Source organism: Ixodes scapularis, unplaced genomic scaffold, assembly GCF_016920785.2.
Source record: "Ixodes scapularis isolate PalLabHiFi unplaced genomic scaffold, ASM1692078v2 PGA_scaffold8__174_contigs__length_109621045, whole genome shotgun sequence".
In the NCBI taxonomy this organism is placed as follows: Eukaryota; Metazoa; Arthropoda; class Arachnida; order Ixodida; family Ixodidae; genus Ixodes; species Ixodes scapularis.
Window position 1 is genome coordinate 34,436,736 of NW_024609883.1, and position 11,380 is coordinate 34,448,115.

Genomic DNA, 11,380 nt, shown 5'->3' on the forward strand with positions numbered 1-11,380 from the left:
CTATTGCATGGAATCAGAAATGGGGCTTTCTGTTCTTGGATCTACCGGGTGATTCAAGGAGACAGCAGGCTCTTTAAATCGACCGGAAAATTCGGTTTCTTAACCTATCGCGCTATGACTTTGTGCAGCGTTGCCCACAGATGGTTTTTTTTTTTTTTGTGAAATTTGCAAAGAGCGAACTTACCTGATGAAAAAGTAAAGAAAGAAAAAGGCTTAGCTGCTATGTTAACGCAGCGACGCCACCGGTCTTCAAACAACACGGCGCCGTTTCGCACGAGACGCAAGAGATGGCGCAACGAACGCCGCCAACGTTTACGCCAACGAACGAGCATACGGCGCCGAGAGCAGGCCTTTTTAGCAGACGATCTTGTTGTTGTTGTTGTTGAAGACGTTTATTGATAGGCGAAAATTTCACGAGTCAATTTGTTGGAGCAAGTTTAAAAATGGATGGATAGAGCGGGACATTGGCAATTTACAAGTAATAGAGCTGTGGTCCCGCCGCTTGGGGTATAGACCCCCTAGATATGAATGTCCAAGCCGGTCTCACTCAGAAATCCGAGCAGACCGGACAGGACCGCGACACGCATGTCTTTGTCTCCCACTGGTTTACACCAGGCTTCGAAGCACGTAGGGCGGTGTTGTTGTTCTAGCGTGTTCAGGGCTTTCGTCCTTTCTTCATTAAAAATCGGACAGTGCCAGATCAGATGACATTCGTCGCACTTGACGTCTCGATTTCTGCAGTAGATGCAGCCTTCGGGGCAGGCTTCTTCTTCTTTCCTTTGCTTCTTTGACAATAGACTATACACGTTTGCAAGAAAGGCTCCTGTGCGCTGCCATTTTGAGCGATGCTGGCGCCCCGTACCGTTTCCGCCATGCTGGGTTGCGCCAGGGGCACGTCAGTGGGGTGCGCGATAACAAGATGGTGCCGTTTGCTGCATCGCCGATGGCTAACGTTAGCGGCACACTTACTGTCTCGGAACGCAGGAGGAGGTATCCACACAGAATCGTAGCATCCCATATTGTAGGACGGAGCATCTTTAAGGGTCGGAGCTGACTCTATAACGATCGCAGCCTCTGTTCCTGCATGTTGTGGAAGCCAGAGCTGCCTGGAGCGCAGCCATCGTTGATGCAAAGGCCATGCGACTTGTGGCGGATTCTGAAGAGCGCCTTAAGACTTTAGATCTTTTTGAAATTTTTCTATTTGTTACCGGTTTAGGCATTTTATTTAATTATCCCTGCTCTTTCGCGGTCGAAGACGACACGTGTACGTTTTATACTTATTTTTTAAATTTCTTTCTGCGCTCAGTGGTGTGCGCTTCGGCGAGAGACGCTTGGCAACATTGTGCGACAACCAGCGAACGTCCTGGCTGGAGAGTAGGTCCTCCTCACCTTGGCGCGCGGTTCGAGGTTAAGCCGGGATCTCACTTGCAAAGGTGTATAATCGTGGTCTACTGCCGTTGAAGCATTGGCGAGTTTCGTCTTCCTCTCACTGGCCGCTCGCTCCCATCGCTGGGTGCGGGCCGGCGTGATGCCGGCTTGGGCCCTTAAGCTTGGTTCAGACAGTTGCGTTTGACTGCGTTTGACTGCGTTGCGGCAGCGGAAAACCAGGACATCCCTGCTGCTTATATCGCGTTCCAAGATGATTCCTTGAATTGGAGTCCACGCTTCATACGAGGCACAGATGTGCCGGTGACTCGCTTTCGGTTCTCGACGCAACGCAGTCAAACGCAATTGTCTGGACCAGGCTTTAGCCTTCGGAGGGTGACTGTCTCGTGCCGTCGGAAGGTTCCCGAAGGAATGGTCGCTTCGGGGGGCTCGCCGCTGGCGTTGAGTTTGGTCTGCTGAATTTTCTTGTATGCTAATTTGATGTTGAGGATGGTTCCCTCGGAGTCGTACAAGTTGAAGGGGGGCGGTGGCGGTTCCACAGAGGGGGCTGGCCCCGGGTCCTGGCGTCGAAGGTCGATACGATTAAGCTCTTCGATCGCCGCCCGGTGCGCCCTCTCGTTGCCGGCGATGCCCGCGTGACCGGAAATCCACTCCACCCTGGTGGTGAGCGGGTTTAGGTCGCGCCGTTCCAGGTTTTGCGCCAACCGGAATATTTCCCCGACTGCTCCGTGTGCCATGACTTGCGTCCTAAGCGCTCTCACGGTGGCCTGGGAGTCCGTGAAGACGCGCAGTGTGCGGAATTTGTCGCTCGATGTCGCGGCCGCGTCTTTGATGGCTTCAAGTACGGCCCTGACTTCCGCTTCCTGCGCTGATCCGCATCGCTGCAGCTCCGTGCTTTTCGTTGTCTTCTCATAATGCCACGCCGCAGTGGCCGCCACTCCATCTTTGAATGCTGCGTCAGCGTACGCATAAAGCTCGGCCTCACCTCCGCTCTTCTGCTCGTGCCGTCGAGCAAATTTGCGCCTTCTGCCGGTGTTTGTCGCCGAGTTCATCCTTCTCGGGATCGGCCTGGCTGGGGTGACCGTTGTCTTCTGCCACGGTGGGATGGGATCCGGTATCGGTGGTGGAGTTGTCGTTGCACACAGAGAGCTCCATGAGGGCATGAGTTCTGCTATGGCCCTGCCCTGACGGGTATGTGTTAGTTTGGCAGCAAATATCCACTCCTAGATGCCATTCGATCTCTTCCAAGGAGAGCATAGGGACGGCTTCGTGTAGTAATTCCAGGCGCGTACACTTCGGCAGGCCCGAGATGCGGCGTCACGCGTCATTCTTTAGTGTTTCCAGTTTGGACCGTTGAGTGGTGTTGAGTTTGTAGAAACGAAGGCCGTAGGATATTTTGGATATCAGGGCGGCTTGTACTACGGTCCTCGCTAACCTTTCTCCGAGACCCCCGACTCGTGTCGCTAGTCGTCGCACGATCGAGAGCTCTTTCTTCCAGGTAGTTCGCATTCGCTCAATCCAGATGGTTGGGTCGCCGCCCGAGTGAATATTCACTCCTAGGATGGAGTGCTCTGTCGCCTTTTGGACCTGCGGCCCGTTAAAGCGCAGGTCAGCGTCGACCTTGTCCCAGTCTTTCCCAAAGGCCATATATCTGGTCTTCTCGGGCGATGGACGAAGGCCGCTCTCTGTCAAGAAATCGCTCACCACGTCGAGGGCCCGTTGGATCGTCGTCTCAGGAAGAGGCGCGCTGTCACTTCCCATCGTCCACACAGTGATGTCGTCCGCGTAGACCGTGAATGCTAAGTCCGGAACGGCGGCGAGTCTCCATAAGAGGGGCGCATCGCCAGGTTGAATAGCATCGGCGACAACACTGATCCTTGCGGCACGCCGATCTCGTTGGATTTCTCTGTACTACCCCTGTGCTTGCCAGTTTTCACAAGGTATTTGCGTCCGCTCAGAAAAGACTTGATGAAGTTCAGTGGCCTGCCTCGCACCCCTAGCTTGCGAGTCGTGTCGATGACTGTGGTGTGAGGCAGGGTGTCGAAGGCTTTCTTGATGTCCACTGCCACCAGGAGTTGGCGGTGGCATTGCGTCGGCCGGTTCATTAAGTACTCTCGAATCAGTATTAGACTGTCCTGTGTGCCTATATTTTTGCGGAATCCTGTCTGAGCAGGGTGTAACAGCTCCCTCTTCTGCTCGATTATCCAGTCGATCCGTGCAAGCACCATGCGCTCCATCAGTTTGCACAGGACAGAAGTGAGCGAGATGGGGCGCATGTTGCTCGCGCAGTCGGGCTTCTTCCCTGGTTTCGGGATGGGGCACACCCAGGACAGTTTCCAGCTATCTGGGATGGTGCCCTCGCGCCAGTGGTCATTGATTAATTTCAGCAGATCTCTCTTGATCGCCTCCGGGAGGTTCTTGAGCATGGAATTAGTGATCCCGTCTGGCCCCGCCGCGCTTCGCTCGTTGCCCTTTTCGATCGCTGCCTCCATTTCCCACTGCGTAAAATCCGCTTCATACACCTCGTTTTTCGATTCTTCATGGTTGTAGATTACCGGGTTTGGGCTGGTAGCGGGCTGTGGGAAAAAGACGTCCCCTATCTCATCTAATATTTGCTTGACTTCCTTATTTTCCGCTAAAGCCAGATTCGGTGCCGTGTTTCCCCCCTTGCTCTTGCCCAGCATCATATTGCATACAGCCCACATGCGTCTCAGTGAAGTTCGTTCGTTGAATCCTTCGCAAAACTTGGTCCAGTCGTCCCTCCACAGGCTGTTGGCGTGTCGTTGCGCCTCCTTTGCGTACCTGTTTGCTTTGCGAATGTCCCGTTTTTTCCGAGTGCGACGGTAGCGTCGCAAGTAGTTGGTTCTTTTGCGCCAGAGGGACAGTAGCCTGGTGTCCGGGATCGGCGCTCCTGTTTCGACTAGGGTCTCGACCGTGGCAGTCTTGGCCGCTTCCCTCATTAGTTTTGTCAGGTCGTCAAAGGTTGTACCCGTAGACTCTTCCAGAGCGGCATGGAAGTCGTCCCATACTGTGGTCTTGACCGTTCTCTTTTTCTTGCGCCGCTTTGTTTTGCCAAGAATCGACGTCTCTATGGGGTGGTGGTCGCTGCCCCACGTGTCTTCGAAAACTTTCCATTCGGTCTTTCTCGCAGTACGCGAGTCGGTCCAAGTCAGGTCGGGCGTTGTGTCTTGCTGTTTGATATTGGCCGTGGTCCGTGTCTTAGCACCCCGTTCGTTGATTAAGACCAGCCCTGTTCCGGTTGCTCTGCGAAGCAGCTCAGTACCCCTGATCGATGATTTGGCGTAGCCCCATTCTTCATGTTCGGCATTAAAGTCCCCTCCGATCAGGACCGTGTGCTTCCTTTTCTTACCGCACTCTCGTACTAGCTTCTCTATCCAGCCATGGTCGATTTCTGATCTCGTTTTCCTTGCCGTTGATGTCCTAGGTCGGTAGTACACTGACACAACTAGGATCGGGCCGTCGCATTCGCTCTCCACCAGAACGGCCACCACTTCTTGTGAGTCGGTACACCACTCTCCTGTGTCCACTTGCTGTTAGGGCAAAAGGTCCTTGCGAACCAAGATTGCGGATTGCGGTTGCACTTTCGTTTTGCCTTTAACGGTCAGCGTGATGCTCGGTTGGTCGTACTTGACATACCCGATCAGTTTTATCTCTGCCTCGTGCGTTTCCTGGAGCAGGATGACATCCACGGGCATCTTCCGCTCACTGAGTCGTAATTTAAGTTCAGACTTCTTGCCACGCAGTCCCCGGCAGTTCCACTGGAGAGCTGTAAACGTCTTCTCGTTTTTATTTCGTCTATGGTGTTGGTCCATGTCTGGGTTACTGGCCGGTGCTGCCGGTCCTTGCCCAGGCTGGGTGAACATCAGCTGCAGTTGTTGCTGCATCTGCTGCATCATGACCTGTTGCTGTTGCCGTAGCTGTTGCTGGAGCTGTTGTTGCCATTTTTGAAGTCTACTCTCCACGAGTTGTAGGAGATGTTCGCCGCTGAGGGGCGTGCCTGGAAGGCATCCCGATATCGGTGTGCTGTCCTGTGATAGAGGTGCAGTTGGCGGGAAGGGCTGTTTTCGATCCAGTTGTGTTGGGGCACTTGCGCGCGCGCCGTGTGCTGATGTGGCCTTAGCAGTTGCTGCTTCGGCTTCCTTCCTTTTCCGTTCAATGACTTGTTCGTAGGTGACGGCGCAGCGCTGGGCACGTCGACGTGCTTCATCAGCTTTCTGCTGTTCTAATCGAATTTGGTGTTCCGCTTCTTGCCTGCGTTTCCGGTCGGATTCGGCCTTCGTCTTGGCTTGGGCTTTGCGGGCCTCTTCTTGTTCTTGTCGGAGCTGTTTCTTGTACTTTACTTCCAGTTGTTGAATTTTCTCAAGTATTTTGCGGCTACTTTCCTTAAGTTGAGCAAGTTCCACGGCCATTCTGCTGCTAATGTTGGTGGGCGGCCCGATATGGGACACGTCCGTGTTCATAGCTTTCGGAGCTAGGACTTGGCTGTACGACGTTTCTGTATCGCGCTTTGGTTGGGAGTGCAGCCGCTGGGTTGGGAGGGAAGGGAAGACGTCCGGTTTGAATGTCGCCCGGGCAGAGGTCCTGCCCTTCGCAGCGGTAACCACTCCGTTGTTATAGTTATGTCGACCCGCCGCCGCCCGCTTCTGGAGTCTGTCGTCCGCCCGGTTCCGGGCCTGACACGCTTCTGCTTCGAATACCGTGTGTCCTGTCTTTCTGCAGTTCGGGCAGTACTTGCCCTGGCATGGCTGGTTGGTCGGGTGGATCTCGCCGCACGACTTGCACCGTTGCTTGCCTGTGCATACCGTGGTCATGTGACCTAGTTCGTGGCACTGTAGGCAGATGACCGCAGTTGGTTTGTAGGGAAACACAGTATGGTATCTTCCAAATAGTCGGATGCTCCTCGGGATACCCCTTCCGTCAAATATGATTAAATACGTCCCATTCTTGCCTAGGGGTCGAGGATGAATAATGTCATGGTAGTCCGCTATGGCATTGTCAACGATGCCTCGTGCTGCGTCGCCAGGTGAAACGCCGTGTATAATTCCTCGTGGCTGACTGCCGGTTGTTGACCTGTATACTGTGACCTGGATCATATTTTTAGGGTCCTCCGTGGGCAGCTCTTTGAGTGCCATAAGGTCTTCTGCGTGGTGTTCCGTCTGCACAGTAATTGCGATGAAGTTATTTCTGTTATTGACGGTGTAGCCTAACCGGTCGGTTTCGCATGGCGACTTTAAGAGCTTCCGGAAAGTGCTCCACAGAAGCCATGAGTCCACGTTGGTGATTTTTATGGCCGTGGTGGGCTTGACGACGACCGTGTACCTAGGTCCGTCCTGTTGCTGCTGGGGTCGGTTTGGCCTGTTTTTGCGCTGGGATTTCTTTTTGTGGTAGTTCGGAACTTGCCATTCACCATTGTTGCAGTCGTCGTCGTCGTTGCTACCGTTGTCGTCCATTATTTCTCCTTTTGCGTCGAGAAACATGTCTGCCTGCGTCAAGTCTTCCCCTTTACGCTTTTTTGCTACTGAAGATTCGCGTAATCTTCGCGCTTCACAGTCGCTGGTTAGGCTCAGTGGTGTTATGGCATCTGTCTCCATGTTCGAGGTACCCGCTTGGTTGACCGATGAACCGCATTCGACTGCAGTTGCGATTGTTCCATCTCCTCGGTGCAAAATCACGATGTCGCCGGGATTCGGCTGCGTGAATAGTGTTTCACATTCGGCTGTTGGGCCCAGTACCGGTGGCCGCAGCAGCGGTCTTCCTTCATCGCTGGAAGCCGTATTTGCCGAAGGTCGCTCACCCGGTTTTCGGCAAAGTGCGGTTAGCGAGGTCCTTGAAACTTCCGATGTTCCGTGTGAACTTCGGCGCTAGAAGGGGCGCCGAAGTAGGACTGAAAAAAAAATCGCTTTAGTGGAGCTGGATGAGACACTTCTGATCCTATGCTAACACTTCGTCTTTTTTTCCAGACGATCTTTTCGACTCAAAAGCGGCGCGCGTTCCGTAGGCGGCGACAGTCGCAGAAACAAAAAATACAGGCGCGGTAACAGCAAGGAACTGCAGTTCCTTGTCTGTTAAAGGGCCGGCTCTCGGCGTCGCCTGCTCGTTCGTTGGCCGCAGTTGGCGTCGCGACCGCTTGCGCCATCTTTTGTCTCCCATACGAAACGGCGCCGTGTTGTTTGAAGACCGGTGGCGTCGCTGCGTTTCCATAGGAGCTAAGCCTTTTTCTTTCTTTACTTTTTCCTCAGGTAAGTTCGCTCTTTGCAAATTTTACAAAAAAGCAAAAAAAAAAAAAAAGCACCATCTGTGGGCAACGCTGCACAAAGTCGTAGCGCGATAGGTTAGGAAACCGAATTTATCGGTCGATTTAAGGAGCCTGCCATCTCCTTGAATCACCCGGTAGAAATTACCAAGACCAACTCCCAGAATTGTTTTTGGCCGAATTTCGAGAATCGTTGCGCAGCCCCTTTAAGCTTTGCTTAAGTTTTGGTTGTCGATGTTGCAACTGATAACGACATGTGAATCTTCTGAAGTAATTGGGAAAGTAGCGGTTAGTCTTCTCATTCAGGGTCAAATAATGTTTCTATCAATTACCCTAATTTAATATATTTTTACCAAGAATAATCGTAAATGAAATTAATCACTCTTTTAATAACGTGTATAAGACTTCGCAAAAGAATAGACGGATATGGCTGAACCTTTTCAAACGGTTGTCTAATCCATCCACACAGCACGTTACGAATCCATACGTGGATGGGTGGACACATCCGACAGCTGTCTCTTCACTTTGTCGTTTAAGTGTGTTCGTTAACGCTGTTTTTATTTGTGGTTGTCAATCTTCGTTCTGCGCGCCCCGCAGAAAAATGAATTGATAGTGCTTTCTTCTCAACCAATGCAACTTTTTTTTTTTTTGTATTTGAGAATAGTCCGAGTAACAACTGTAGTTTTTGATTTCGATTGGACATTTGAGTTTCTTGGCCTTATTCGGCACTATTCGATTCTACTTCGAATCAAGTTAAAATGTCACTTTTCGCGCACATCTAGCTTTTAGGAATCGTATCATTAAAAAAAAAAAGAAATAGAACGAAAAAGAACGCGATCTTTTATTTGGGCGCCTCACAAACGCACTTTCTGAAGGACCTCACAGTCACTTATTTATCTGTATAGCCACTGTAAGACGCACAGGGCGTGGTGCGTCCTAGACATCTCATTATCGTTCCCTGGCCAATGAGATTACGGCGTTTGCCATTAGAACACCAAAGAACCAACCAGCAAGACAGGAGCGTGAACATAAGAATAAACGCCCTGTCTTCCCTGAGCTGTCACTGACTATATGGACCTTCACTGGTTTTAAGAGTGTACGTCAGTGTTGCCCAACTGCGCTGGGTTGTGGCTTTCCTCGTCGGTGGGCCGTGGCAGCCTGCGTAGGCGCAATTCCGGACACTGGTGCCGGTTAGGTCGCTGCGTTTTATTGTTTTTGTGTGCTTTATGGCGAATTTAATTTCTCGGGGCCTTTAGGAAAGCTTTCTTTCATCTCTGAGAAGAAACACAAGCAAATAAAACCTATTTTTATTGAGGCCGTGCGTGACAGAACGAATGCAACTGCAATGTTTGTTTCATTTTAAAGGGCAACTCAGGTTCAAAACGAAACCAAAAGGAATTATTGGTATCGCTTTAGACTCACGAGATATGACCACAACCAAAATATTATGTCACAATGAAGCCGCGCACTCTACTAATACCATAAAGTTATTTCTAATGTACGCTAGTTACTCAAGTGGCGCTAGTGTGCTGACGCAAATTGAAGCAGACAGCAACCGGTCGAAAATAGACTTTCGGTAACGCATTTCTGTGGGAAAAAGTGAGTGCATTTTCTCCCTGCGCTCGATCATAAGAGCAAATATCACAAATAATTCGTACGTACTAGGCAGCTTAGAACATTTCTCAGTCAGGCCGACGAAATAATTGGTCACTTACGGCATTTTTCTTTCGAATTCGTCGCATTAAAAACCGTGCTAAAACGGCTTCGTGCGTGTACTTATGTGCACTGTCGGACACTGTTAGCGGGAAGGCGGCATCAGCGATTTCCAGCATGGGGGATATACGTGCGAAACGAACGAAGGACATCTGGAAAATCAAGAGCGGCGGCAAGAACTACGCAGTAACACTGGATCAGTAACTCGCAGTGCATGTACGATCAAAATAAATTGAAGGCCACGTAATCTATTCCGATTTTAAATAAGCACCACTTTATTCTTTCTGCCTTGAGCGAAGCTGCTTGTTCTACGTTCAAAATATCACCCGCGCGCACGATATCTTTGAGAACATGTGCGCGATAAAAGCTGCCCGGCAGAGAAAACAACACGAAGAGACACCTTTCATAGCCCACGGACTTTATTCTCTACGTTTTGAAGGTTTTTATCCGCTCATGAACGACGGGATAATTTTCATATAGTAATTGACTGGCATATTATAAATATAAAAGCGTCACCGGAATGCTGGCGAGCCTTCAACACACTCAATGTCCGTTTCGATTGTAATTTGGCTTTGAATCGTCGCTTGTTTTTACACGCCTGCTGCGGAACACACGTTTGGAACTGAAATGTAGCGAAGTTAAGCATCGTTCACTGATGAAGAAAAATGTGCTAACTAAAGCAGTTACACTTTTACAGTGTTAATCAAGGTGTATACTATTCGGTACGACCCAAATAACCAAAGTGTTCCGTGTTATTTTTGGCCGAAGAGACAAAATGCACGCGCGTTTTCCCACAGGAATGCACAGGAGCACCGCAAAAGTACACTGGTTGCTGTCTGCTTCAATTTACGTCACGGAAGTCGCATAGACACTAGCGCCAGTTGAACCTCTAGCGTACATTATAATAACTCTATGACTAATACCGACTTAAAAGATGAAACGAGCTGCTCTTTAGCGGGCGGCAAGCGGGTTAGCTTTTAGTCAAAGAACACTGGCGCAGCACCCTCCTGACGTCACGTTGCACTGGAGCTCCGGTTGATTAGTTGTACCACTGATCTCTACAACGAGGTAGAGGGGCTTAGAGCGATAAACCGGGGTTCCGGTCTGCACTTGAAAATGACCCCCATAAGGCGGCTGCCATTGTACGCAAATTTGACCACTCGTCACATGACCGAACCAAATGCGTGACGTCACAGGAAAGATGGCAGCGCCCATGCAGCGGCTGGCCCCAGCTGGGCCGGAGCTTGTCGGATGCTTTGTTGGTTGTCGTTCGTCTCGGCGAGTTGATTTCAGGCGCAGAAGCCTTCATATGAGGCCGGTCGACTGCGACTTCAGAGTTCAGCGTGGTGTCTGACGTAGGTACAAGGTGAAAATACGGAGGAACGGTGTGAATTTCGCTGGTGACCGACGGCGATATTGCCACGGAAGGGACAATCTGCCCTACGTTGCTCGCACCTCGGATTGATTCGGATACCGCTAGTATAAAATTTAAGGCGACGTTTCTGTGCTCTCGTTGACCGTCGGAACCTTCGAGATCTGCAGTAAAGCGTGTGCAATGTATGGATACACTACAGTTTAGCGACGGAAATTGTGTGAGTCGTGCTTGGCAGTGTGCAATCGTGGTGTCGCTTCGTTCAAGTGCTCGAAGGCTCACCTTGGTTGTGCGGTGCACCGCAGAGCTGCCTTGCCGCTTGTAGTTCCTGTGCCGTGCTAAGTGATACTGTGCTGCTTCCCAAATTGTTTCGGCGTAGACGTGCTCTTTTACGGAGCACAGGTGTGCGGCGCGCCGAAGAGCTGCCTTCAAGCTGGTAGTTCCTGTGCCGTGCTTTAGGTGATGCTGTGCTGCCTACTAAATTGTTCTGGCGTAGACGTGCACCTTCACTGAGCACAGGTGTTGCAGTTGGTATTGAGTCCTCTGGTCTGTCGCACGTTTCGTCGATACCAAAGTTTCAACACTCGTTACGCGAATTGCAAGCTGTGTGGACATTTCATCGCGCGCGTTACCTA

The 11,380-nt window shown here is 51.1% G+C and overlaps 1 pseudogene; it reads right to left on the bottom strand.

Moving 5' to 3' along the window:
* Positions 1-518: 518 nt before the first annotated feature.
* Positions 519-3,245, bottom strand: LOC115324196 (annotated as a pseudogene).
* Positions 3,246-11,380: the final 8,135 nt, after the last annotated feature.